The following is a 2,045-nucleotide window of genomic DNA, read 5'->3' as shown; positions in this document are numbered from 1 at the left end:
GCCCAACGGGGAGGGGAGGTTATTTATTATCGGTGCGGTTATCAGTGAACCTTGGGGTTTTTTGCCCCACTCCAAAAACAGTACAGCGTGTTTCACAGCACACTTTACTTTTCTCACTCTGTCTTTTGATTGTGCTTAACCCTTATGCTGAGTGAGTAGCAGTTAGAGCTCCCATAAAAACATTGTGCAGTTTGTGTGAGATGTAACATTAGTCACAGTGCTAACCATATAGCAGTGTGTAAACACACTAAAAACGGACAAATTGTGGAGCAAAACCACAATTGGCAACAGCAAATTAAATTTCACAACCTATTTTGATGTTTGTTGTTCTTTTTACTCTTGATACTCTGCAACCTCTTGATAAGGTTGAAGATCTGTTTCATAATTTAGATTTTTCTCAGAATGTCAATTCTAGTCTATAACACGCAGTGACAGTTTCTGATATGAGTGACATGGATAACCGCCCAGGGTGGCAATTTGTGGGGGGCAGCATGCAGAAGCAATTCCCAAAGAAAAATTGCATTTTGGCATTTTGGAAAGTAAAACCCGTCCACAACTACACAGAAGGGTTCACCCAGAAGGTGGTTCGCCCAGGGCGTCAAACAGGCTAGGGAAGCCTCTCATAACATGTATACACCAGAATCTGAGAGCTTTTGTGAAACTCAAGCTTGCTGTGTAGATTTTGACAGGTTTCTAGTCTGCTTCTTGATACTGCAAAGCACTGTAAAATCTTGGAGAAAATATTGGTAGTTATGGTAGATACATGGTGACAGCTTTGGACACCAGGTTCTTGGGAAAGATCAAATCAGATTCTTCTTAAAATTTCCAAATCTTTTCTTGCTTCTAGAACATGCATATAAAACACAGAAAGCTCTCAAAACATTTTCTTCCACTATGTTGTCCATAGCAACTGGCACTTGGTATTTTACAGCATTAAATCATAAACAAATGCTATCCCCCTCACCACTAGGCCTACCCTTCTTCTCCTGCCCAGAAAGTTATATTGAGTTCAAATGAAGTTCATATCACAATAAAACAAAAGTAGGAGAAATTTTTGACATGTTGAAGACTTTTTCTCAGCTCTGTTGTTGAATTAAAAGTCATTTCATATTCTGTTTTCACATTCCACCGGTTTCACACACGATTGTTTTTCCACTTGAATCAGAGTCAAACCAAGTAGGTTCTTATCTTGTCCACAAAATGTCTAATTTCACAGATGAGTGCTTCCTGTTATGTTAAAATACTGCTTATGTAGGCGGGGAATCATCTTCCGTCAGGCCTGTAAAAGGTTGTGTCTCACACAAGAGGAAAAGTAAAGGATATTCTCTATAATCTCCAAGAAAGTATTTTGAAGATAACTGGGCCACAAGGAGAATTCTGGGAGCAATGTACATTACATAATATCACATAATCCCACATGATGTTATGGGAAAGCAGTTGTATATGTTGTAGACTGTTGCATAAGAGACTGCTAGCATAATGGTCTATACAAAAGAAAGCTATAAATCAGAGCCATTCTGAGGAGAATAAGTAATAAAACAAACAAAATAATTTGAACTCACTGACTATTTTATTAGGAACATCTATTCAGTTACTTCTCAAAACTCAGTGAATAAGCCAAAACCAAAAGCATACCAGCAACTTAATACATTTAGGCATCTGGAGGTTGTAAACATGGCTTGCTAAAGTTAAGGCTGAGGATCAAAATGAAGAACACTTTTGAGTCATTTTAATGTGGTAATGTTTTTCTTTTTTTTACAACACTGCTGACCCTTTTGAACAGTAAATGAACAGGAAATAGGGAGAAGAAAGACAGGAAAGCATGCAGCAAATAGCCCGAGAATAGAACCAATGACAATTAATGTAGGATTACTACAGCCTCTGCACATGGTACCAAATGAGCCTCTCAGCACCCCAGCATGGTGATTGGTCCTGGACTAGTCAGAGTATTTTGGGAGTTGGTGATCTTCTGAGATTTTCAAAAATAGTAATCTGTTGTTGGATTTACAGAGAATAGTTTAAGCAAGCAATTGTACCGGTAAAAA

This window comes from Xiphophorus couchianus, chromosome 20, assembly GCF_001444195.1.
Source record: "Xiphophorus couchianus chromosome 20, X_couchianus-1.0, whole genome shotgun sequence".
Taxonomy (NCBI): domain Eukaryota; kingdom Metazoa; phylum Chordata; class Actinopteri; order Cyprinodontiformes; family Poeciliidae; genus Xiphophorus; species Xiphophorus couchianus.
Note: the sequence above shows the minus strand (reverse complement) of the source record.